The 27,626-nt window shown below is 38.4% G+C and overlaps 1 long non-coding RNA gene across 1 annotated transcript; it reads left to right on the top strand.

The window, feature by feature from the left end:
- The first annotated feature begins 11,803 nt into the window (after positions 1 to 11,803).
- Positions 11,804 to 27,290, top strand: LOC132072535 (uncharacterized). The gene is made up of 3 exons (XR_009418345.1): positions 11,804 to 11,870; positions 22,680 to 22,851; positions 26,354 to 27,290. It is a non-coding gene; the product is annotated as an uncharacterized LOC132072535 (long non-coding RNA).
- Positions 27,291 to 27,626: the final 336 nt, after the last annotated feature.

Here is a 27,626-nt window from a genome sequence, read left to right as displayed (position 1 = left end):
AAAAGCTTGATCTAATCATAGCAAAGCACAAGTCATGTCAAATATTGGCAGCCTCCCTAAGCCCTTAAGGGAACATAACTCTATAAAATCAATGCAATAAAAGTATTAACACTGAATGCTCTCTGGTTGATGCCATAAGAGCCATTCACACATGCACATACAGTGTTTATGTCTGAAACTTCCCTTCCTGAAGTCATTAATACCATCTAATACGAGAGAACTATTTCTTATGTGTGTGGAAGTCGCTCACACACCATTTGATGCTTGTTCTCACCCCACATTTTCTCCTTTCACACAACTCTCCTAATCTCTTCTTCCAATGTGACTTGTTTTTATTCAGATGAATAAATATCAGCAAATAAAACACTTACACCCACTACTTACAATTTGCTTTTGTGGAATGAAAGCCATAATGGACACGGCCTTTCTCACACCTCTTTGGCCGATGCTACTACTTGAACCCTGGGAGGGTCAAGAACTACAGCAGACCTTCCCCTGGAAGGCTGCCAGCAACTATAAGTGTTTATTCCCGGGCAAAGGCGGCTTTGGCAAGTCAGTTTCAAGGAGAAAGTAGCAGTAATTGACATGTTTGGGCCCCCTTTCAAAGCAAACTAAGAAAAAACTCAAACAAAACAGACACACACACACTTGTCTCTGCCGAATTCTAGTCACTGGAAGGAATAGCAACAAAAACAAAATCCCCAAGTCATAAAAATAAGATCATACTGCTGTGTAAGAGCCATGCATGCTACAGAAATAATACACATCTACCAGTGGGGCAGGCAAATGTTTTTCCTTCTAATGGCCTGTATTTGCTGTTGAAATATCAAATAATACAAGGTGAGGAAGTTCTCTATTTCACAGCTGTAATATTCTAAATAGACATCTTCAATAAAGCAGCACCCAGAGCTCAAATAACAACCTGAAATGGCACCCTTTAAAAAAAAATATTTCTGTAAAACAATGGTGCTGCTGCTTTTTTAATCAAATTTCATTTCCCAGCAAAAATCTTAATAGCTACTTTAAACCCACCCCACTCCCTCAAGGCAACGTTGGGGTCTGATAAAACCAAAGTCATGGACTTGTTTTCTTCTATGAGAGAAAAAAAGCTTTAGTAGTAGCTATTTCTTTTATGAATACCCTGCTGGTTGGTTTATTAAGTATATGAGATAAGTGAAACCATTATCCCTCACAGATCAGGTCCACAAGCAGGGTTAACCCTCACCTCCCTGAAAGTGCTCAGCAGAGTCTTTTTTTCAGCCTCCGGGGCTGACAAATACATATGTACATACATACACACATACAGGATGTATAGATATACACAGATACTTTAAAAATAATATACACACATATAAAACCACAAGCACAAAGAAAGTTATTGCCTCATACCTCACCCAGTAACACAGCCAAAAGGAAAGAAGACGCAAGGGGAGGCGGCACGGACGGGCCGTAAACAACCCCTCACGGTTCTACTCCTCTTAAAACGCAAAATTTAACTTTCCTAAGGAAGGTGGAAGCACCCCCCAAACACACCGCACTCCCAGCCGGCAAAAACCCAACAAGCTACCGGGAGACCGCCAGCTCCTCTCGGCAGCCCGAAGGAGCGGAAGCTCCGACACACCCTCACAGCCCTGAGCAAAGGGGCTAAAAAGCCTCTAAAAGGGCGGGAACGCCGCCCCCTCACAGCTGCCCGCCCTCAGAAGTCCTCAAAAGAACGAGGAACAGCTGCGCCCCCAACTTCCCACCTTGTTGAGGATTTCTGAGGGAGGGAAGTCGTGAGGGGAGGGCTCGGGTCTTCCTGCCCTCTGAAGCCTGAAAAATGGCGGGAAGCCGTGAGGGGGCCGCGTTCCCGCCCTCAGCTTCGCCTCAGGATTGCCGAACAGGTGGACACGGACCGGCGGAGCCTTCCAGGTGCCCGCGCTTGCCAAGTTCGTTTTTTGCCATCTTTTTTGTGTGTTTTCTTTCTGTGTGTTTGGAGTTTCGTTTTGTTTTTAAGTTTGGCCCCCAAAGCCCCCTCAGAGCCCTGTGAGGGAAGCCGGGTCCATCTCCTGACTGGGTTGTCAAGGTGAATCAGCCCTTCCATGGGGTGCCTCCCTCAGACCCCAAACTAAAATAAAACACCCTCAGAAAGCCCCATTTAACACACAAAACAGAATAGGCTTTTCAGTGTTCCTAGAATATTTAAGGAGAATCTTTTCCAATGTTCCTCAAATAACAGAACTGCTCCTCCAGTGGTAGAAGGCCGATCAGCACAAAAAGTGTTTTAAAACCAGTTTGGCATCTCTAGATTCTCAGTCTAAATAAGTTCTGAGAAAATATAAAGAGAGTGATAAGAACGATTTGCATTGCTTGAGGAAAGTCCACTAGAACAGTTGTTAAGGGATTTCTTTGTCATAAATAATTGCTGGAATGGAACAGAGAAATACTGTGCAGCATTGGCATGAAACTTACAAAAGAAATGGATTGATTTATAGAATGTGTGCAGGTGTTTATTCTGAGGGGTTTTTATAAAGCAAGTTATATTTTTAAAACGTGAATTTTATTTTAAAAACTTGAAGAAATGGGGAAAAGTAGAAACTGACAATCTGCTTTAAATTGAACATAGTATCTCCAACACCAAGTGCTATCTTATGCAATGTTTGCTTTCTTAATTAATTTAATCAATACATTTTTAAATGTGCAATCTATTATATATCTCCTGCACGTTTATTGACTGCTACATAGTTAGAAGTCTAGGAAATTTCTTCTACTTGGCTTAGAAATCATCTTACTTAAACCACAGTTGTTCCCATTTTCAGTCTGAACCACCAGCAGTCTGTGGAAGTCTCATGGCAGAGCTGCTTTTCTGCAGTCTCACAGTATCTCATCTCTAGTAAAAGAAAAGGAATTGTTTTGTGTGTCCCATTTTTCTCTGCGAGTGTTGCAAGCAACTCCTTTTTACTTCAGTCTGGCTGCTTTTCGCGTATTTAAAAAATCTGCTCTTGCTTTTGATTGCTTCTCAAATATTTCTGCTAGTATTTCACCCATTATATTCTGCATTTGTGATATTTCCTGATTCAGACCCAACTAACTTAACTTTTTAAAGGGGTATTTTTATTCATTATTATTGCCAGCCAGATGTCATTTCCTGACCTAAGCATTCCCCAGCACTTTTTAGATTTCCCAGGTATTAATAAAAGTGCTATCTTGGTATATAAAATTCACACTAATTTCTAGCAGCTGAGGTATTAATGATAGATGGAGTAGATTCTTTTACCCCTAGGTGTTGCTCTAATTCCAAATAAATGTACACTGGGGTTTTTTTGTGCTGTCTCTTCACTTTTGCACTGAGCTCCTGGTCCAGGTCAGGAGAATGAGCTGCAGTGCTACACCGCCAGATCGTTGTGTCTGACAGCTGATACAAAGAAGCTTTTACTAACTCTAAAGCTTCCCTGTCGTTCAGGGCATCGTTTTTCCTTGTATGTGTCACAAATATGGGAAACACAGCTGGAAATACCATTATAGGAACATGGGGAGTTTCTACCCAGCCATTTAACCAGTTTAGTTTGGCTCTGTGCTGATGGAACTGTGAGGTGTGTTCTTTTTGCATTCCTCATGAGCGCAGAACAGATGGGAAGGCTGCTAGTTTAAAGCAAAAAGTCCATTTCTAAAAGTCTGTGGTAATTCCTCACTCTTAAAGAAGTTTACTATGGTCTATGAGTGGGTGTGGAAAAAAGGTTTGGGTTTTTGTTTGCTTGTTTTTGTTTTTATTTGCTTGCATGTTGCTGACCTAACATTCTAAATAACTGCAGTGTGCTTTCAAAGGCTCTTGCTAGATTTGAAAAGTTTCCAGAGATTGTCTGGTCTAGAGTATGAGTTTCACCTAACTGTAGAGGAAAGATCTTAGGAAATTTGTAATACTCTCTCAGGTTCTGAAAAACCTTTAGATCAACTTTATACTGATAAGTGGGTTTAATACTCTGCTTTTCATTCACCAAAACCAAAACTTGAGTTAAAATTAATGTGTTGCAAAGTAGGTCTACCTCTATTTATGGGTTCTGTCAAAAACCTTATTATGTACTGACATATGTGTAATGTCCTTTTGAAATCCTGTCCATGAATTCCATGTTGGAATCCCCTAGTTCAGGAAGGGCTTTTTGGGAAGTCTGGGTGAGACAATTTTGTGTGAAGGCTTAACCTCTAACCATTTCATCCCCACAGAGTTACCTGTGCAGATTAGCAGTGGCATTGCTGCTGAATACATTTCCTGTGCACAGAAACCTCAACAGTCACTTGTACAGCAGATTTTTCACCTGAGACATTTGCATTTGTCCCTTCAGTGAAAAGTGCTGTGTTTGGTCTGTGCAAGCCAGCAGCAACTGGAGCAGCATTTGTGACATTCCAGTTTTGCTCCTGGCGTGTTTCACTGAGCAGTGGTTATCCTGATGATTCCCATAGAGAAAGAGCCTCAAAGCTTGGGAAACACATTGTGACTTCTCATAGATGTGGTGAAAGGGCAGGACTGTGGGCCTGGGAAGTGAAGGGGGTGGTGCCAAAAGGAGGAGGAGAAGAAGAGAAAGTGGGAATGTAAGGAGCAGCAAGCTGGATTTAGCTGTGGAAATCCCTGAAGGCTGCTCGTGAGGGAAAGGCTTTCCCTGCAGCCAGGGCACCGAGGCCATCATCACACAGAAACCTTCTAAGCACTGCTTAACTCCCTTGTGTCAATGCCAGACTGCTGGATTGATTGATCTGCCAGAAGGGGCAGCTTGTGGAAATATTTGGCCATCCTCTAAAGGAGAAGAATTAGGGCATAAAACAGATGGTGAGAGGGTGATTCTCTGTTCATTAGACACGGTGTGATGTGAAAGGTTTAAAAATGGCTTGTTCCTGAGTTAGTGGATCTTCTCTGAGGCAATATTCTCATACATGTCTCTGGTGCTTTTTGGTATAAATGCACTTATTCTCTAGCACAGCATTCAGGGCTGCAGGTTTTAGTATTGCTTAGGTAATCTGAGCTTTGAGAATTTATTTCTGGACTGGAGTAGATCTGCTGGTGTTGACATCTTTGAAAAGGTTGGCTACTTGAAATTCAGTTTTGCCTGGGTGATCCTGCCATTTTCTAGAGAAAAGGAAAGTGTGACATTAACCATATTTAACATTTTGTTACAGAGTATTTATTATTAAATGACACCTCAAGTATTCTGTATTACAACAAATTTTTACTGGGGATGCATTTTGCTTTTGAATTCATGGTATGATGTTTAATTTAATATTCATTAGAAGTATTCAGTGCCATTTACCATGACAACAAAAAATAATGAATAATATATTTATATATTCCATTAATAACCATCCAGCCATTAAAAAGTTTCATCCTAATGCATTCTGGAAATCTGCAAATTAATTATGAAAAACCCTGAATGAATATAAAATTGAAATGCTTAAGAATTTAAATGATGCAATTAAATGCTGTTACATGTAACTCAAAGTTATTTTCTTCTAATACTTACTTATCAATCCTAATTTCAGTACCAGTATTTAGGAACAGAATCACCTCTTATATCATCTCAAAACATTGAAATTTCAAGCAAAGACTGTATTCTTTTTCCTTTGATTGCATTATTTCCGGGCACAAATTGGAAGTCTTTATTTAAACAAAAGTGGTCTTTTTAAAGACTGATTAAATGCTCATCAAAATAAAGAGGGTGAGGTCAGACGTGTCAATTTTTGTTGTTTAAAAAACCCCAATGAACCCAGCCATGAGAACTGCTTTCTAATCACAGCTACCTAAAAATCCTGATTAAACTCTTTAGTGCTGGCAAATCCATACATAGCTAGTACTAATAAGTAAGATTTACTGACCAGGCTGCCTGAGAAGTTCATATGTACAAAAATATCTTTATCATTATCACAGTTAATTACCTAACAGCAGCCATTGAAGAATAGTTCTTGCAAAAAATAACTTAGACTGTAAAATACTGAATGAACAAGAGGTCATGCAAGCTGTATCCCAGCTAAAAACCGGCACAAGGGTGCAGAAAGTCGAAGCTGTTGGGTGTGTAAATCAGGTGTGCACATCAGGTGTCCAGTGAAATCTCCAGGCAGGTCAATTGCTTTGAAAATGAAAAAAAATCGTGATTTGAGGGAAGGGCCAATTTTAACAGCACTAGAGAGGGTATAGGATCCCAAGGAAAAATAGCTTGAAGTGTCAGGAAATCTTTGATTTGCTTATTTCTATTTGCTTCACTGATATTAATTCTTTTGTGTTAGCTCAATCATTTTGACCAAGGCCAAATCAGTGTGCTTAGGTAGTTCTGTTTTAGGTACTAGAAAATCTGAGAAATACAAGACTCTGCAGGAATATATTTTTATCAGAAATTCCACTTTGTGAATCCCTTTAAATCAGCAATGAAGGGAAGTGAGACAGTTTAAAATCTCTTCATAGTGTGGACTGGAAGGCAGCCCAGGAAACTGAAGAATGTCACCTCACTAAGTCACTCTCACTGCTGACAAATGAACCTGGAAATCCAGGTTCTGAGCCAAAACAAGGAAACCAAAAAACAAAAGCCCAGGTGAAGACAAAATGTAGAGTAGGCAGGGCTGAAATATTTTTTATTAGAAAAGCTTGAAAATTATTTTGTTTAGATAATCTGATTTAAACTCTAGAGAGAATGTTTTCTTGAGGGTAAAATCATTGAAGCAATCATTTTGAAAAACAACTTATGAAGTATATCCATCTTATAGAAAACTGATTTTTTTTTCCTGCATTTTTTTCCTTCTCTTTTCATGAACAACAGTAAAATAGATGTATTACAGTAGTAAATGATCAGATTTGGCTGTTTTCAAGCCAAATTTAATCTAACGAAAAATGTGGGGAAAAAGTAATAAGAAAGTGAAGCAGTTTTTTTAAATTATGTGGTTTTCATCAAATAATGCTTATTTTGACATTCTATTATCTGGTCACATATTTTATGACAAAACCCATTAATTATTTCTCATATATCCTTAAATAAAATCAGCCCAAGTCTCTTAATACAAACAGTGCTGCTTTAAATTCTGAGAACGTGTTATGTGCAGTTTTGCAGTAATACAGGTTTTTGGAATGTGTGATTCTACCCTTACGTTGTGTTACATGTATCAGAGAGAAAATCTAGCATTTGATCAAGGTGCTGGCTGTGATATTTTTTTTTTTGTTTTGATAGCTGTTACTGAAATTTCTGTATGACATTATTTGGCCTGGAATTTTCATTGATTAGTTTTGATCCAATTTTTGATTAGATTTTGGGGGTTCTTTTTGTTTTTTGAATTTAGTAAAAAAGAATCTGATTTTATTCTAATTCTCCTTTTATTTTGAGAGCAGAGCAATGAGTCAGGCAGTACTCAAAGCTTACAGAGCTGTGTTGTTGCTGATAAAAAGGGGAGGTTTTCTCTTTGTGTCTCAGTGAACAAGAGGGGAGTGCTGGAACCTTGGGAAGAGGAAGCCCTTTCCTGACGGACGGACCTTGGCCAAGCGCTGTGGGGCAGCGTCGGGTTCTGCTGCAAAGGTAATCCATGTCTGGGCTCAGTCCCAGCAGAGCTGTGCAATCCCACCAGGAGCACAGGGGTGAATGTTCACCTTCCTTCCCTGATCCCCCACCACTGAGGCTTTCTGCATGCAGGGCCTCAGCCTCTGCATCAGTTTATGGATCTTTTAATGTAGGATCTAGCTTGCCTCAGGGGCACTATAAATACAACGTTGCACAGGTCCTGCCATATCAATACTCATTTCTTTTTATTGATTAGTTGCCACTTCTAAATTCTGGGTACTGAATTAATGGATGCTGAATAACTACTTCAATTAATGAAGCTAAAATTGGCTTTAGCATCCTACACTGGCTACAGACATTTTTTTCTTTTACAAAGCTAATTATTTCTTTTTTTTATCATCTGCAATTACTTTCATTATTTGACTTATTCTTTGCGCCTCACTGGAGCCACAGAGTAATGAAACAGAAGGTATTTATAAATGTTCATAATTTACAGTATCACACAAGAGCATCTGTACTCTAACTCCATATTGAAACACTAGAATTAGTAGGTGAATTTTACCAAATGACTGCATTTCAGAAGGTTTAATTTTAGAAGGTTAATTTGAGGTGCTGCCTCTTTTGGCACTGTTTTGGCACATTCTGTATGTGTCTTATTCATGCACATAGTTATTAGAGGAGACACAGCACAAGGTAGGTGAACACATTTGTCAATGTGTGTTCTGACACATAGTCCAGGTGTCATAGTGGTGTTGTCTTTCCTATTTCCTTTTTTGCACAAAGTTCTCTCTTTATTTATTTGACATCTGATTTTTATTGAACCTTATCTTTTCTAAAATATATATTTTCCTTTCTTCTGTGGTAAGTATAAGGTGGGCCCATTCTTTTCTTCTTTCTGAGCCTTCTCTACACAATAAAAAGCCCTGGTGGAGGTGGACAGTGCTCACCCTCCATAGATGGTCTGGAGCCTAACAATTATGCGTCACTAGGAATGTGTGTAAGAAACAACTCATCACAAGGGAAAATGAGACACTTTTAAGGCAGAGAATTCACAGATCTGTTTGGCAAACTACTTTGTTAGAGCTGCTTGGAGAATGTGACACACAGTGGCGACTTCCCAGAGCTGAGAAATGCAATCAGTGCAGGTGACCAGCGCAGACAGAGCAGGAGATGAGGACTCCAGACTGTCAAGTGCTCACTCTATGGGGGTATAAAAACCCAGGGGTTCCTTTGTTTGGGGCTCCTCATTCCAGGCACCAAACTGGAGCTGCTCTTTTTCTTATTGCACCATGAATAAAGTATTTTAAGGATCGTGATGTCTGAGACTCCACTGTGGGGATCCTGGGATGGAGCTGATGAGGAGACCTGGTCTGGCTGTGAGTGTGGAGGGCACAGGTGAGAAGGGGCCTCAGTCCCAGGGCAGGGGTGACTCCAGGATGTCCAGACAGGCACGGTGCCTTAGCAACTGCAGTTCACAGCTCCCAAGGTTTTCATTAATTTTTATGTGAGAACTAGCCCAGGTAAGGTATCTTTATCCATTGCAGTATTTGTTCATGTCCTAGACTCTTCTGACTAACCTGAAGCTATTGGTCTTTGAATCAGATTACAAAAATGCAGAATCATTTGGAGAGAGAATCCAGGAGCTTGAATTTGTGTTAATTTATTGGGTGTGTTGGGCTGAAGTTCTGCAGGGTTTGTGATAAGGCATTATCATGAGAGATTCTTTTACACAAAGAAATAAAGCCATCACACCTAATCTTGATGGGTTTATTGAGATATGAATCTATAGAAGACATCAAAGGGTATGACTTGCATGCGTATTTGTAGTATTATAGTCCATTGTAATGAACATTTTTCCAGTGGGGAATAAACTTAGCTCTAAAGTTAAAAAAGGGAAAAGCTTAGACCATTCCTATCTATTTATTTACATTTTTGTACTGGTAATACTTAACTATCTTTTGTTATATTTTTGATAGTCTTATATTCTTGGGTTTTTTGTATTCTCAGTTACCTGACAGTACAAATGACATATATTTCACTCCTCATGGAGGGATAAAGTTATGACCAGTTTATTCGTGCATTTCTAGACTTCCCTGTCTAACAGGAATATTGAATTCTGGGATTTTTTTCTTCTCATTAAGCTGTTAGATTGTACTGCCATGCTGTATGGAATGCCCTCAACTGATTTATATAAGTAGCATAGGCATGGGCTTGCAGTGAGTGGGGAGGTCATGCTGTCTCTTCTTGATTTGGTCACAAAGATGTGATGGTAAATACAGACCCTGCTGTGGGAAACTGTCCTCAGGCAAAATTAAACTCATAAAATGGAAGGGCAAAGGCTCCTTTTGGAGACTCATGATTCATCAGTGTCAAAGTTTGGGAGGGACCCAACAAGACCCAGGCATGTGCACTGGATTAACAAATATAAATGGTAAGATTTGTGAAAACTTGTGGAACATTTTCTTTTCCAAACACCACCATTTCACTTTTGCTAAGGTCAGTTTCCACCAGCTGCTCTTCCAGGAGGTGATTTTCCATGCTAGTCAAATATCCATGGAGGAACACAGGCTGAATGTGCTCCTGTTACATGACCAATATAGGGGTACAGCAAATGACACAGAAGCAAAAGGAATGGTGTAATGCTGGCAGATAAAGAAAATCCTGTCTTAGAGTTTCTCCCCAAAGAGAAAATCTCCCGGACTCTCCCAATCAAGTTAAGCCACTTCATATCAGACAAGAATTTGATCCTCTGACTTCTCAAGCATCTCAGTAATATGAGTGTTTGTGACATCTCCTCTTAGCTACATCACTCATGCCTTGGTGCATGGCATGATGCATTGTAGTGTAATGTGATTGATACAGCCTGATCTGCAGAGCTCCCAGTGACAAATTAGCTTGGGGAATGGGTGAAAAAAGTGAATTGCTTTGATGTTATTGTCAAAGAAAGTCTTCTCTGTAAGAACAACTGGTTTAAAGAATTATCAAGAACTGAAGAGGATGCGCTGTTACATTAGATATAGGTTAAGAGTTTGGGAGTTTTTAAAAAATAATTAACATTGATAGAAGTATTTAAATGATTGTCTGTGTATAAGAGTGTTCTGCTGTGTGCACATAAACCCAATTCTGGCTTGCAGGTGTAACTCAGGCACATGGGGCAGAAAGATGGAGCTGTTCTCGCAGCAGCTTTACAAACACAGATTCTCACCAGCCTCTGCTTCAAAGAGAGCCTACCGGGATCCCATTCCCTCACATACAAACCCAGTGTTGCTCTGGCAATCTGCCTGAAAAGAGACCAGGGCATTCTAATTCTGTCCCAGACACACACTCTGCTTTCAGCTGCCTTTTATTCCTAAACTTTGGCCTGTTCCAGGGAGAAAACTCATGATTCCTTTCTAAATATCTGCTTGAACATGTACCTCAAAAAAAAAAAAAAATAAACAAACCCCAACCATAGAGAGATTAATTGAACCTTTCTAAATTGTATCATAATAATGTCTTTAACAGAGAAAGTCCATAAATTCATTGCTGATAGAGGATGTACAGGCTTAAGCTTTTATTTTGAAGTCTGTAATTTGCCTGTTGAATAACCGAAGTATTTCATTATCTTATGCTAGTATTACCCCATTTATAAAGTACTGCTACAGATGCTGCTTACTTTGTAAAAGGCTTTCAGATCTGTGGTTTCTGTCAGACGATTAGTTTGTATTGCTGTCTGCAAACCTACCTATATCAATCAAAATCCCAATCACAGCACCAGCAATTTTAAAATGGAGGTTTAATTCTTTCATTAAGATGAATTGTCTGTCCGTCTGCAGACACCACCAAAGGCATTGATGTGTCTCAGAAGCTACTCCATCTCTTCTCAGCTGCAACTGTTGTGGTGCTCCTTCTCCCTCCACTTCCTGATAAAACTTCCTTTCTATTTCAGTGAGTCAGACAACTGTTTCCAAAACAATCTTTGGATGAGGGCTCTGTTAGCAGTTAAGTAAAAAGAGAAATGTGCTGTGCAAATCTTCTGTGTTTATTGCTTTTGCTGACTGGCTGCAAGTGAGGTCACAGTAAGCTCAGAGGGCTTGATATAAATGAGATAATTTAACCAGAAAATATAAAATATTGTAGGAGGATACAATATAAGAAAATAAAGGTAGTAATAGAAAATAATCTTACCCCTTAAGGAGTTGCAGCTGAGCCAATTATCAAAGACTGGGAACAGGCCTGACTTTAACAGGCCACAGCTGTAGCCAATAAGAAGAGTGTTATAAAAGAGTGGGTTGGTTGGTTGAGGGGAACTGGAGACAGTTGGCTGCTGTGAGAAGGAAGAAGAGCCAGTGTCTGGAGGAGCTGCCTGTGGGAAACATCAAGGAGGTACAAAACTTTAGAGATATGGAACTTTTGCAACATAATGACAGCAAAACATCTTCAGAAAGATGACTCTGTAAAGTGCCACGCTTACCAATCTCACATTCATACCTTTAATAGTTGTCATTGAGATGTGATTAGACATAAATGAAAATGTATATGGTGTCCAGATTGATGGAACTCAAGCATGTTACTACTGTAATTTTGCACAAAAATGCATCAAGTTATTCTCAGCCAGCATCAAAATTAATGAATGAAAGATAATAATTTCAACTCCTGAGGCCATCTCAACTTCAGTGATATTGGGAAATCTCGCAGTGGCACAGAGCCATGAGATAGTGGCAGCGTTCCCTTGGTGCTGCTGGCACCATGAGGGGTGGCTGCACAGCCACGTGTCCTTTATGCTGGCTCACTGATTGCTGTGGCTGGGGATACCTTTACATGAGCAAGACTAACAGTCTCCTTTAGGAAGTTCAAGAGCCATAGGTTATCAAACTTTGTTTGTATTGGCTAATTTAACTGTTGAATGAAATGTAGGTGATATCTGCAATTCCTGTGCCAGGAATCAGGTGTAGAAGTGCAAAAACTCTTGGATTCTAGCATATGGTGTTATACATCCCAGTAAAGTGTGTGTGGGAAGGTGGATGCCTGTTCACACACATTTTCAAAAGCAGAAATAACTAACTTTTAGGCTGGAGATCAGAAGTCAAAGTTTGCCTCTGTAATGGACTGTGCAGAGTAGCAGTATTTTTGTTCAGGTCTCTAGAAACCTGTGCATAAGAAATAAAAATTACATCTTAGCTGTTTAAAAGTCAGCAAAGAACAACTGCTGTCCTGTTCCTCTCTGACCAAGGGCTTAGCTGGTGAGTAACATCTTCCAGATCAATGCTGATTTTTTATTTGCTATTTACCAATGCCAAGAATGAGTCTCCTTCTCTTTCACTGTTTGAAATATGTATTCCTTCACTGCTGTTTTTCAGGATTTCTGCTTTCCCACTGAAGCTTGATCCTTTTAACAAGACCTGTATGGGGTAATTTGCAGTAAAAAAGTATGGATTTTTTCGGGTGTCTCCTTGTTTCTGACTTGCACCTATTGCACTGAGCCATATTTATAAAGGTGAAGCTGAAACATTAGCAAATATTGCAATATTGTACATTTTTACTTGTTATTCAAAACTACTATTAATAGTGTCCTGTTTATGGATGACTAAGCAAAAAAATTGAAACACAATTGAAAAAAAAATTTGGCCCAGAAAAAGCAAAGTCTTGCCCACATCTGCTTTAAAATAACAATGTTCTGAGTGGTGGCCTCAGGCAGATAGTTCGATGTAGAGTGATGGGAGCAGACGACTGGAAATAATTATAAAACATTGATGAGTTGATTACATAATGCTATAGAGCACCAGCTTCATCTGTAGCTTTTTAGGCTATAAGAAACTTTGAAATACTGACACAAAAATGCTTAGAATGGCTGGAAGGCATTTGATTCAAAAAAGGAGAGATATAATGCTTAGACAGATTAAAGTGCTGGTAAAGTTATCATTTTGACTGAGCTGACTTTTAGTGGACTGAATTCCTGTAAACCATCTAGTGCGTAAAAGTAAAGCAAAATTATAACCAAATGTACATTTTGTAGCATAACATCTTATATTTCAATATAAGTAAAGGACAGTTTGAACAGTAGAAGTGGAGTTTTTAGAGGAGGGGTTTTGCTTTAATGTAAGTTTCAAGACTAGAATGTCAGTGGTGGGCAGTTTGAGAAAGGCGAACATCTTTGAAGGTATCTCTTATGATTTTTTGTTTCTCCTTGTAAAGAAGAAAACAACCAGAATAAGTCACTAAGGTTCCTTTGAGGTGCTCTAGCAAGATTTTAACTACACATGTTGGTAACTGTCTGCATAGCAAAAGTGCTTTCTTTTCAGGGAGCGGATGAGAGAAATAATTTGAAATTTTCATTTGCAAGATGATGTTCATGGTAGTAATGGCTATAAGTTGTCCTGGTCTTTCTAACAATATTTCTTTGACAAACCTTGTCCAAATCAGGAAAAAAACGTCACTAACAATAATCTCAATTCATGAAAATATTTTTAGAGACCACTAGTACTTTAAACAAAGTTTAGAGGTATTCACTTTCACACTTTCCACCTACCATTGCGCTTTTTCATTTTTCCATTAATAATAACTTCAATATTAATAATTTCTTTTCTATATTCCTGTTTATCACTGTACATATGGCACTATAGCCATGCTTCTTTATTTATGGCTGTAACAGACACCCAGGAAAGTTTGCAGTACCTTATTCTAAATAATATAATAACCTGGCTGAAAAAAATAATCTAATTAACACTGTGCATAAAATCTGAGGGAAAAGAGCACAGCTCTGGTTTTGGTAGATAATGCAGATTGGTACAAGTTTAAGAAAAAATTACCTTTACAACCTTAGCATTGTTATTGAAAGTGTTACCATTTAAAAAAATTTTGTCTGCTTGTTTTTTTAAGATGTAGTTAGACAGGAGTTGGAGGCATGTGAACTTGTCTTGTGCAGGAAAAGACAAAAATAATTTGAAAAGCAGTGTTGTATTTTACTTCATTATTGTTCTCTTACTTACTGGTATTCAGGCTTGGTTCCTATTCATGCTTACCCACACGCCACCACCAAAAAATCCCCCACACGTTCCCTAGCCCTGTAAGCTCCCAGGAAAGCACTGCAGGAATTCATCAATGGAATGAGCAGCTGTCTGAAGGCTGTACACACCTGCACAGGGAACTGGGGTTTAGCTATTATCCCACCATCTTACTGTCTCCTTGCCTTTGTTCTGGCTGTCAAAGCTGCAGGAGGAACATTGGTTGCAGAGGGAAGTTTGGGCTTCCTGAGTTCTTGGCACCAGGCAGAGAATTCTGCCATTGCTGGGAGCTCAGCCATCAGCACAGCAGAGGGACTGATCTCCTGGGATTGGGGTCAGCGTGATCCAGGGACGAGGGTATCAGCAGTCAAAATAGAATCCCAGTTGTGTTGTTTGGTAATGTGGGCATCCCAGTAACGAACGTCTGAAAGGTGCTTTTCAGGGAAGGATTCTCTTTTTACCAGAGTTTCCATTCAGAGGTTTATAAGGCCTGGTGCTTGTTTTGGAATTTGCTAATGTTCCATTTTCTCTGGCAATTAAAATGTGCACAATCAGTGGTGGAAATAGAGCAGTCAAGGTTGTGTAAAGATCCGGCCTACTCAGGTTTTTCTTGGAGCAAGAGAAAAGAGGTGTGGGAGGGGAATTGGGTAAAGAAGGCAGTACTTCTGTCACCTACAGTGTACATGAAAATTCTTGTTTATTTAAGGAAATAAGCTGTCACTGTAACTTTGGTGGATAGTGCCCAAAAGGAGGATGAAATTCAGGCACTTTTTCATGCACTTGTGGCATAATGAGTGGCTGTACTTCTGGCAGGGTATCACGGTAGATAAAGTAAATTTAGGTTACCTGTAATCTTTATATCACAAATGATCTAGTATGGGTCATAAATCCTGTAAATTTGAGGTTGCCTGAACTAGAGAGCAAAATGATCAGTCACTCTCATAAGCTGACCTAGCCTGGGTAATCACAAGGAAGAGTTGTGACAGGAACTAAAGCAAAATGTAGTTCATTGAATCTTTTATAAATTGATAAACTCTTGCAGCTTTAAAGGAATGACCCTTTCAAAGCAAAATAATCAAATCCATCTCTTGTCAGTTTGGGGAGATTTATAATTGTAAGCTGATGAATTTTAGCAATGCTGTCAGTCTGCTTTTCAGATCAATGCCAATGAAATATTTTGTTTACAATTTAACCTCCAGCTCCCCTGGAATTTGTGAGTTTTAATACCAGAAGTAGTTATGTCTAACTCTATCGATCCACTGGTAAATTAAATGGCAAACAAAAGCAACCTTATTATTTTGTCAAAATGCTCTCAATAGGAAGCAAAACTCTTTATTAAAACAGGATATGTTACACTGAAATGAGAAGCAAGTTTCATTTCAAGAATGATCTTCTAAAAAACAGAGAAAAACCTTCTTACAGCTAGATTTATTTGATGGGAATAGTACAAAGGTAATAAAACTGAAATTGTGTATTGAATTTCTTTTCCCTGGAATAAAGACAAAGGACCTAACAAAAGGTGTAAAACCTACCTAAAATGCACATATGATAAATTTGTTCCAGCAATGTACTTTCTTTTTTTTCTTCAAGTAATTAATAACTTTTCTATTTGAAATTACAGGGCTTCTGTGTTCCTATTTCATGCCAAATCCCCTATTGATCTCTGAAATATGTTGTACAAACATACATTTTATGTAGGTTATATATTCACAGTGACATTACTGTGGTACAGGAGCACAATGAACACTTGAATAAAGAGCTTCCTAAGAAAGGGAAGGGTGGTCCATTAAACCAGTGACAATCTTTAAGGGGGCATTTCCAGTAATGAGTAAGTTAATATTTCAGCCCCCTTCCAGCCCATGGGATCATTTACTTGTGAAAAGAGCTTTAAGATTATCAATTTAAAATTATCAAGTGTGCTGACCCTGCACTGCCAAGCCCACCACTAAATTGTGTCCCCAGGTGCCACATCTAGGTGGCTTTTAAGTAATTAAGTAGGATAGTAACTCCTAGATAATAACAGCCACATATATTTTTATTCTTATGTGGCATGATAATTCCATAAAAGACCAAATAGTTAACAAAATAATAACTTTTTAAAAAATCCAAACCTGTACATAATACTAAACCATGATTTAAATTTTTTTTCTTGATGACACCAACCTGAAGTGCTTGCATCACTACTGGCCTCGTAACAAATTTCCAGAGATGTGCAGCTTACAAAAGCCAGTGGGTATAGAGTTTATCCATCTGTGAATACCTCTCTGAGATGGTGTTGGCTATTTAGGCTTGAGGCAACATGAAAAAAAAAGCTATTTTGATGATGCTATTTGCTACAAATAGGACATCAGGATTCCTTTGAAAGACAATCATCTGCCTTTGGGATGCTCCCATCTTTCTCTGGGAGCAATATTATGGTTGCAATAACTGAAAGCATCACAACATGATTAACAGGTTTGTAAATTCTACATTTTAGACTCTTTTAACCTTTGACATTATGATTTTCAAAGCAATTTTTTTTTAATGTTTCCTCAAGTGCTTTGCTGTGGTTGAAGCCCTGACTGGAAGTGAGGCTACATGTCCATGCAGGATTAGATGGGCTGTGACTGAGGAGCTTTTTCCCACTGCTCAGGTGTTAGTGCAGATTTTGTGCTGCCCCAGTGGCAAAGCCTTGTCTCCACAGCCTGGGACAAGTGTCAGTGCTCTAGGAATTTTCAGCCTTTCCATCACCTGGAAACACAGGATGAAAATGCTACAGTAACTTTACTTAAATTGAAGCTATTCAGCATTCTGTGAGCAGAATTTGATATGTCTCTTTGAGGAGCCTTTGCAAGGGAATGCTGGGGTAGCAATAATGGCACAAGCAGAGCTGCACTGGGGAGCACCCAGAGTAAATATTCTGGCAGTTATTAGGGTGGGACAGTCCCATTTCACCCTGTGACCCTGTGAGGCTGAGCTAAGGTTTACTTGGCTTTCTTCACTCACTGTAAATATTTATCTTCTCCAATGCTCTGTAGATTGTGGTTGCTTGTGGTCGTTACTGGCATGTAGCTGCCTGCTGAATTAGATTTCAGAGGTAAACCCAAGAACTGTAAGAAAATCTCATTTAGTCACTTTTGTCATCAATATAATCTCCCTACCTCTTTAACAGAAACAAATTTATTGCTGCAGAAATGTAGGTAGAATCTTTCTAAGAAGATGCCTGCTGTTGAAATAAGATTGAAGTTGACATTTTGATTGGAGGCCCTTCTAGCTGAGGAACAGATTATTAAAACACTTTCAATTATAAAAATTGCTTAGGTGTCTTATACTACAAAAAAAAAAAAGAATTTACAGGGGGTTGGGCAATGTCTATTCAACAGGAGAGTTCATACAGATTGTTCTGCCTGTTGAGATGCCAGTGAGCCAAATTGATTGTCAGCAAGTTCTGATGTGCTTAACACTGAATCTGACTTTAAATGACAGTTCTCTAAGTCAAGTGGGATTGATACCCTTACGACAGCTCCACTTGTTTTTCTTCCTCCTTTATCTAACTAAGAGTTAGTGAAATTATATTGTCTGTCTCTGCTGTGCAGACCCCCGGCATAAGTATAAAGCTGTCTTTGATGTGCTATGAGCTCATGATTTCAGTCTAGCCAGATAAATTGCACCACAATATATTTCATGACAGTCACAGTAGCTGGGCTACAGGAGTTACTTAAGAAGCATAAATTAGCCATATGCCCAGGTATTTAATTAACAAACATCCTATTCTGAACATGGGTCTTGCTGAATCTGGCATCTCAGCTGTAATAGCAGCTGTCTGAGTTGTTCTGTTATGCTGAGATGCGCACTTTCATTTTCAGCAGATAGTTATTGAGTCTTTGACAAATAAACCAGGTAAAGAAGCAGCTCCTCTCTGCTGTAAATGAGTCTGGATTTGCTGACTTTCAGAGAGGAGGTTCCTGCAATCCCTGCTCATGCACATTGGCATGCAAATAGCCCTATCAACTTAGCTCACACGTTGGAACCCAGTGTCTGCCCTGTATGGTAGCAGCCAGTTGAAAATATTTGTGTACAGACAGGGCTTAAAGGAGCTGCAGAGCAGTCTGATGGTGCTCAGATAAGGTTCTGTGATTTGGGAACACAATCGGAGACAATTCAGAGCAGCAGTACACTTGTGTTTTCCAGACTTCTGCAGTGGCAGGACTATAGAAAATATATCTCTGTTAGCCAAGAGCTGACCTGCTGTTCTTATACTATTGATACTGATATAGACACAGATACACATATTTCATCCTTAAACTCAAGACTGAAATTTTAATAAATAAAGCTACATCTAAAAATAAATAGGATGCTCCATAGCTCAGCATCCATCTTTTAAAATCAGAGCTGCAGAAGTTTATAGTATGAAATAGTTATGTGTAATTTTTAAGAAGGGCAATTTTAGAAACAATAATTAACACTTGAAGTGATGTAAACTGAAATAAGGAGCATGTTATCACTTTAAAGAGTAAAAACTAATTGCTTTTGAAGGACATGGGAGCAAGAAGAAATTTGTTCCCTATTAACATCACAGTTTGCTTGGAGGTAGATGATAAGCTTCCATCAAGGAAACCATCACCCTTCTTCCTTTATGCCCTATGTAGGCTCTAACAGTGGATTATAGGATTTAGTAGGGATGTTTACAACACCTCAAGATAGAAGGAAAAGTTTAGCAGGTATTGTAGACAGTACCAGATAATCCATCACTTGGATAAGTGAGCAGCCTGTTCTTCCTTCCTATTCTCTCCAATAAGGACTTGACAGACAAGAAATTGTACTCTGTGGTACCAAAACTATAAAAAGTGTGCTGGGACTATTGCTGGAGTGATTGAGCCCTGCTTTGTCCTGTTTCCTGCTGTGTCTAATGCTCTGTGTGTTCCAGTTCTCCTCCCCTGGTATCAGCCCTTGCCAAGAGGAAAATCAGTTGTCTGACACACATTAATGAACTCACCTCTTCCTCTAAAGCTCAAAAGACAATAAGGCATAGATTAATGTTTAAAAATTTATACAGTGCACTAACCTGGCAACTTTCAGGTAGACAGATATTCTCAAGCTGTGTTAAAATGATCACTGAATACATTCTTTAATGAATTCTTGAAATTAACCCTCACCTTAATTAAGGTCATGGAAAACTAAGTTTGATTTCAAAATTTATTAATCTCAAGATGTTGCCTCTGAGATAGGAATCAATAAATTAATTCACAATGCTGATGTATTGCAACCACTTGCCTTTAAGAGGATTTAAATATTTTCTTATCTAAGTGTACACACACTCACCTGAGTTTATTTTCAATGTTACTCACAAAAAAAAAAAAAAATCTCTTGCCAGTGTTCAGTGCTCATGAACCGTTATGGTTTTCTGAGGAATCAGTACTTATTCCAGCACAAGTGTCTGAATTTGGAATGGGATCATTTCATTTCTTGAAATCAGAATATGAAATCAGGGAGTTGCAAAGCAGTATTTGCCACTTAATGGAGTCTCTGTTTCTGCTTTCCAGTGTGTTCAGTTTTTAGATCTGAATTTTCATCTTGATAACTTTGCTTTGATTCCTAACTGAGGTTTACTGTCCAGAGAATGTGTTGTCATGAACCTAAGCACATGCATTATTCTTTTCATTATTTTGTAATAATAGAAAAAAGTCTAAGTAATATTCAGTCTAAAAATGTCTTTCTAATCTTTATCTTGCTTATTCTGTTTTAATTTTATCTTGCTTATTCTGATATAATTCCAAAAATCACAACTCACTTGCATATCAAGGTATTCTCAAAATTACAGAATAAGCTACTAATGGTTTGGAGAAATTTTCAAATCCTCTTAATTCCATCATTTACAGGGAATGATTTTTTAAGATTATACATGTTTCCATTATTTCTGAACTTGATAGAATGCAATATATTCTAGAGTTATTAATCTGTTTTTGTGGATGAGCATAAATTACCAAAATATTTTTAATTTTAATAAATATTTTTTATTTTTAATCCAGTGATGATCCACGTTCATCACATCATCTGGGTAGTTAGCTGGAAGCAAATAGCCAATTTTGTATTAATTTGTGAACATGCAGAGTTAGCATTGCAAATGATGCAGATGATGCAAATGCAAAAAATTATCTCTATAAAATTAAAGTCATTGACAGTATACTAATATTGTATTTTGAAATGCAGCTCTACTGGTGTCATGAAAATGATGTAATAAAGATTTTTGCTCTTTCAACTGTAATAAGAGATTAACCATTTGAAATATCTGCTATTTCCCTGAATAATTTCTTACAAGCTATGGGAGGCCTATGCCTGAATTTGACAGGAAAAACCCAAACCTGTTTGTTTTATGTTACTCTCATCTAATTAATGTAAGCAAGTGTTTATTTTTTTCTGTAGATGTTATTGTGTCACTTTACAGAAGTGCATGCATTTTATAGATACAAAAATGTTTTAAGAAATCTGTTTTTTCATTTTATGCTGGAATTGGTTCTATATTCTGTATTTGTCTTATGTATTACACCTGAAAGGTCAGGATGAGCACTTGAGAAGCTCATTTTGCAGGATCTTGCATTCTAGTGGCAGGTAAATGACTTTGTTGAGATTCCATATAAATAATTAATATTGTGTGAGACTGAGGCCACTACAAGATGTTGTAGCCAAAAAGTGACTTTCAAAAAAGATTGCTAAAATGTAGTCATGCAGAAATGTCACAGAGGCTTGAAAATCAGATTATTTGCAGATGGTTTTAGGTCTTCATTTCCTTCTGGACAGTTTTTCAGTCTTGAGATGGTATTCTCAGTAGAAAAAGGACTTTCAAGGATTCAGGTCTCTGAAGCTCTTGATCTTCCTTGCAGTTCCATTGAGCAGCTCTGATATTCTATAGTTCAGTATCAGAGTATTAGTAGCTCAGTCTGAGTAGAATTCCCTCCAAATCATAAGTTACTTAGGTGGGGCAAAGTGTTCTGAGAACTTTGATGAAAAAAGTATTATTAATGTTTTAATCCTCTAATAGAACTCGACTTCCATAATCTGTAGAGGGAGAGCACCACAGGGGAAAAAAGCAGGTTTGAGTTATGACTGGAAATGTAGCTTTGAAATAAGAGATTGTTAGAAGGTACACTGCACTTCATAGGTAATGCACTCATTGCCAGGAATCTGGCAGCTGAGGTTTCATTGAAATGTGAGGAGAAAATAATGTTAAACAATATGATCTCTTTATACTTTTACAGGCCAGACACAAATAAAAAATCATGCTCTGTTATGACAGTGTGAAATATAAATTGTAAAGCTGAACACAATATTCTGGCAAGTAAACAGTCAGAGGAAACAATCTTAGCTGAAGTGAGTGTATCAGGAGGTCCATGTGGTGTTTCAAGCCTGTAGTGTTTGAGGGGATCAAAGTTCTCCTGTTCTTTCCTACATTGCCAAAAGCTAACAGAGAAAAGACAGCAACTAACATTTAAAAGTATTTAAACAGCTCTGTATTTAAGTAGGTCTGTGTTAATGATTGAGAATGACAGAAACACTTGAAGGAGAAATATTCAGGGTGCCAAAGATACATCCTGTTCAACTCTTCAACTTTTCTCTTCATACTACCTAAAAAATGGAGTTTGGGAACCACAAGTTTTAATTTAAATAATGCTGCAGATGTGCTCTGTACTTCTCCAGTAACTCCAGGAGAGGCAGACAAAACTCTTATTCCCCAAGCTGCAGACAGGGCTGGGGAGTGACAGATGAGCTCTGCTTGCTGACAGTGTAATTACTGGGGGTCAGAGCAGGGACTCTAATTTTCAGCATAAACTGATAATTATTCATGTACAGCGTTGCATGGGTGATTGGATGGGTTACACTCTCTGTCAAGGCAAATGTTCAAACTGCTTGAAGGTGGGGAATATCCTCGTGGATACTCTTTTTTTCTCCTAAAGGGCCTCATTCAAAACTGGTTCAAGTCAGTGACTGATGAATTTGTGGTTTTGAGTTTAGTATTAAGATCTGAAAGTGCAGGGTGCCTGAGTTTATCTTTGTTTCTTTGCAAGGAGTGCAGAGTACAGTATAAATAGTTTATCTCAGCTAAAGCCTTCACCTTAGGGGCTGTGTGTTTGCTCTACTGTTTCCTTATTTGTTTAAATTACTCCTACACCTTTCCACGTGTTCTACATGTGGTAATTTGCTTATTATTTCACAGATGAAACGTTGTCTTCCCTCTGAGGATTGCCATTTGCAGAGAATCATTCTTCTCAGTGTATTTCTCTTCTATTTCCTCAAGTACCACACTGACCTGCCATGTTGGACCTAGACCACAGCCTCACATCAGAAAGGTCAATTAATGGATTGGAAAGACTCCTGGCTTAGCTCCTGTAAGTACTGTTTTCACTGAGAGTGGAGGGAGAGGGGAAGCTGGAAGGATGACAAGACAAACTGTTTATAGGCATTCGAGTTATAAATTGTTGTCTCTGTGCATGGGACTTCAGAGAACAGTGTTTTGTTTTCCTTGGAACGCCAAAGTCCAATTGCAAGTATAGAAAAGGAAAGTGTTTTAATTCTTTTTGCTTGCCTCAACTCAAAGTTCTTAGATCTTGATTGTCTGAGCATTTTTACAGTTCAGAATTGGTCGCTAATATTAGGAGATTCAGATTTGCCATCTGACCTGTTCTGAAAAATTGGGCTGTATAGTAGCATGGTGCAGATCCTCAAACCTCGGCATAAAGAAGTGACAGACACCACCTCTTCCCCTTGTCTAAAGCTAAACATCTTATGTGTGAAACAGAGAATTTGGCCCGTGTTAGTCTGATAGATGTTTGTCTCTAACAGCAGCTGTTGAAGTGCCTTGGCTGCATAAACGCTTGGTGTAAGTAAAAATGGATCCATATCTTGCCCTCTGTTTCTTTGGATCTACTTTCCATGCACTTGCTGTTTTAATGGTTACAGTTCTTGAACAGAATTTATGTAAGAAACAGAACTTTTACAAAGCAGTTTAGATTTTTTCCTTTTTCTTCCTCTTGGCAAGAAGTGTTCTTAAATTAGACCCATTAACATCTATTGTATTGCAGGGAGTGCACATGCCAGACTTTTTTTCCCTCACTAATGTGAAGTGGGAGAAACAGAAGTTTCACTACATTAATGGATTGTGGGGAATACACTCAGCTACCCTCCAGCTTACAAGGCAAAATGTAGCAGCATACAGAACTATAATAAAAGGAACTGAGCTGCAGGAGACTGTAATAAAATGATGGTAAATGAAATCTAGCTGCATATCACCATGACAAGTAATTCCTAGTGGAATTCACTGATGAAAATTCTGCTGCCCTGTGTAAGGCAAAGGAGCTGTGAAAGCCTGCTGTGAAGGCTTTGTGCTGATAATGCATTGGTGAGATAATCACAATCAGTAGTAGAGACCTTCCTAAGTGTGAGACTTACACATATCAGAATGTATTATGCTTGTATTGGAAATGCTGGGATCTTCAAGCATTTCCCCCCAAATTTCACATATTCAATCCTTCTGTTAAAAATAAAAGCTTTTTTGGCAAGCCAGTACCCTTTAAATTTCAATTATTCTTTTAAAAAATAATCTAAAAGGTCAGACAACTTTGACATACTTACCTGTTTCACAGGGTACAATTAGTTGCATGCATCATATGCCATCAGAACTATAACTCATGGTGTGAAAATACATTCAAAGTGAAGGACATTAGTAAATCCATGCTGGACTATGGTCCTGGTATTTCTATAACTTCAAATGTTTCTGTGAGAAAACCATGACCTAAAACAAGGACAACTCTTAGCTGGATGAAAGCAATCATTTCAGGATGGCTCCTTTTGAAAGACATCCTAACTAAGTGTTGTACAATATTTGAGTGATGAGAGAATTGTATGGAATGTAAACAAAAAGTATTTTAAAGCATTTCAGAAGTTTTAAAGTTATTTAACAAAGGTTTAGGTATTGCCTAGTTGTTCTCTTTTTGTGAAGACAAAGGGGAAATTGGCATGCTGCATCACAGTAATTTGTGTCATTAAGCTAATTGTTACACAGGCAGTGTAGCAGTAGTCACTGTTTGAGCAATTCCTGGCCAATTTATCAATATTAGAGTTTAATACTTCGATTAAAATCAGGTACGTGTGTCAAGTGGAACCTTGGTTTTCTTGCTTCATGATGATAGCTATTTGCCAAAATGGGGCTATAGAAGAGTTTTCTTTTTGGCAAGTTGAAAATGTGTCATATTGAGGCACTGAGCCAGAGACTTTGAATCAGCTGGCAGAATGACAAAAAGCAGAATTATATTTAAGGGAAAGAAGGAAAGTTTCTCTTGGATGAAAGATCAAAATTATTTCTGGCAAGAGAAATACCTATTGCCAAGGAGATGTAAAGGCCCATCTCTGCTCTTAGCTACCAAAACATCTGGTGTGGCTGTAACAGCTTCTTCTGTGGAGTCATATGTGCCTTTGTGGCCTTTGTCCTTCTCATCAAAACAGCCTTAATTCTGTCATCATTTCCATGAGAATGACCATTCCTGGTTCTTTTCTGAAATATTCCATTTGTGCATAAACATTTCTAAACTCTTAATAACCGTTCTGTAGTCCATGTGCCTTATCTGTTTTCACTTCTATTCTGTTTCAACTCCCCAAGGGAGAAAACAGAGTCCTTGCTCAAAGCATATGACAATAAAAGGATATAATGTTTTGGCAAGCTTCCTTACTGTCAGGTGACCCTGCTGATCCTCATTTATCAGCAGAGCAAGAAATAATAGAAATAAAATATTTTCAGCAATTGTCAGTGGTTATACAAAGACCTACTCCCACCAAGGATAGAGGTCACTTCAGAAATCAGAGCCTCAGTAAGGGGGGACCTGACCTGAAAATGAGGATATCTTTGAGAAGTTAGACTCAAATTAATTATTGTAGTGGTCCAGGCTTAGGATCTGTGCCACTTTGGTGGCACACAATATGTATTGCTTTGGAGCAATTGCCTGCAATGTCATGTAGGAAATAGCACAGGAGAGTGGTTAGGAAAATAATAATGGAAATGTAAAGATGACTGTTCCAAGGCCAGCAATATCTAAAACTCTGGAGAGGATTGGTTTATTGCTGTAGGTAATACAAAAATGCAGACACACACACAGCAGGTCCCTCCAAACCATCTTTGGGTTCTCCATTCTCCTATTTCGAGCTCCCAGTTCACACTGGTTTTAGCTGGCGCTTGAGTTGACATTTTGAAAGGTAATGGAGATGCAATTTTGTGGTTGGCCAATCATTCCTTGACCTTAGTTCAAAACTGGGAGAGAAGGGAGAGTGGTGGGAATGTAGTGATCATCCACCTGCTTGTAGCTGCTGTGTTGTAATGTCAAATCATCAAAGAATGGTTTCATCAGGCCTAGCATAGACAAGCTGAACATGTCCTGCTCTCTAAACACAGATATGGGCCTTTGTATTATTTCATGAAAACAACACGAATATGAACATAACAGAAAGCAAAGTAATATTGCTGAAAAATAACACACAAGGTATCTTCAGAGTCCAAATTTTGAAATTCAAGGAGAAAAATAAAAGGATTTGCACACTGGTGAAGATGCTGATTGTGATTTCAACCAGAAAATGCAATAAACATGCCTGAGGAAAAGTATTTGTACTGAGATATGCTGTTAATCCACTTCCTCACCTCTGTTTCCTGGTCACAGTGTTTTCCAATTAGACTTCTATTTCAGTACAATTTCTATAGCAAGGAACTTGCATAAAAAAGAAGGAGGGGGAGATTTTCGAAGTACCCTTGCTAATTAGGTGTCCAGCACTCATAGATTTGGAATAGGAGCTGGGTCCCTCAGAACTCTTCATACCTTTGAAAAATTCTCCTGTAATCTCTGCCAGTTCTTTGCACAGCCTCCAGCCTTCAAAGACTTCAAGTGCACAGAAGAGACAGTGCAAGATGCCTGGGCTGCGTTCCCCTTCCTGTCAGACCTGCTCTTTACAACTGGAAGGTTTCAAAAGGACAGCCTATATGGTGTTGAGAGAAAGGAACTTTCGGGCTCTTAATGTTTTGCATATGAACTCCTTACCTGCTGCAATGCCTGCTTTAGTCTGACTTTAACCAGGCTTTCAGTAGGTCTGTGTGGATTCAATACGTGTGACAATACATTGAGACCCAATGCTTAATGCTCAGGGTTTAATCAGTTTAAGTCAGAATCACAGCTTTAAATGACTCTGCTGTTTTCTAAAACTATGACTCATTTGTTAGGCCAGACAAGCTGGGAATTAGTTATTCCATGTACCATGCTCAAATTCATTAAATCAGCAGTAAGAATACCAAGTTATTTCAAATCATTCATCTCCTGGCTCATTGGCAGTCACAATGTCTTTTATTTGATCTTAAAACAAGCAGTGAGGATTTAAAGAAATTTCTCTTAATAGAAATGAAAAATACTGTCTGACTTTTACTTGACAGAAGTTCTTGAAATGTTAAGTGCATATTTCTCTTTTTCACCATGGCTGTTGTGTGGATATTGCTGTATTTTCTGAGCTTTCAAAGACATAAAAAATTAAATCCTTACCTATGTCCCTAGACTTTGTTAGATAAATAATTTTCAAGGTTTTTTTAATATTTTTAAATCACCTGGGTTTGTTTGGCAAGAAAGAAAAGATATGGCACTGCCACCTTTGTGACTGGGACAATCATTTTTACTGCAATTTTCCAGCTAACCTGCAATGTCTGCTCTGAAATAATGAAATACAATTGCCTGAGGCCTATGCAAGGAGTCTGAATGTCTTTTGTTCTCAATTTTCCAAAATAAATTGAATGAAAGCCCAGTGTTTGCTGACATTACAGCTGTGAATAGAACATGGTGTCTTAGGGCAGAGTTCAGGAAAGGGGAGAAAAACAAGGAGCCTTTTTCAAAGATGTTTTTTTAATGCATTTTCAGGTTTGCTTACATCAAAGATTGCCCCCAAGCCTACAGGAAGGTATTTCATTACTTGCTTGTAGCATTTCATGACTTCTAAAAAATATTGCCTTTATGTTTGATCCAGCATTAGGGAAAGAATAATTTCCATTTCTGGTTCTGCATCATTTGATCTTCCTGAGGTAAGGAAATTGAAAGCACCCTTGCAGTCATTGTAGGCACGCTATGCAGACTTCTTCCAGGAA

Source organism: Ammospiza nelsoni, chromosome 4 (assembly GCF_027579445.1).
Source record: "Ammospiza nelsoni isolate bAmmNel1 chromosome 4, bAmmNel1.pri, whole genome shotgun sequence".
Lineage (NCBI taxonomy): Eukaryota > Metazoa > Chordata > Aves > Passeriformes > Passerellidae > Ammospiza > Ammospiza nelsoni.
The sequence above is the reverse complement of the archived record's forward strand: the minus strand, read 5'-3'. Positions and strand labels throughout refer to the sequence as shown.